We start from the raw sequence: 250 nt of genomic DNA on the forward strand, positions 1-250 counted from the left end.
CGCAGCGTCTCTCCTCCCTACAGACCTCCATATTCCATCTGAAAGGGAAATAAGATCTGAGTGAATGGAAATGCAGTTGTCCAAGACAGGGGGAAAAGATAATGGGGATCATATAAGAATAATAAAATATACAACACATTTCCAAGTTAACACTCACAGTTAAAATACTGGTGGGTTGATGTGTCGACTCAGAAAATACAATATTACAATTATCTGGTTCTATTTTATTTGAAAGTCCAGTGTGTAACAT

This window comes from Morone saxatilis, unplaced genomic scaffold, assembly GCF_004916995.1.
Source record: "Morone saxatilis isolate NCDOM2014 unplaced genomic scaffold, NCSU_SB_2.0 Contig10, whole genome shotgun sequence".
NCBI lineage: Eukaryota > Metazoa > Chordata > Actinopteri > Moronidae > Morone > Morone saxatilis.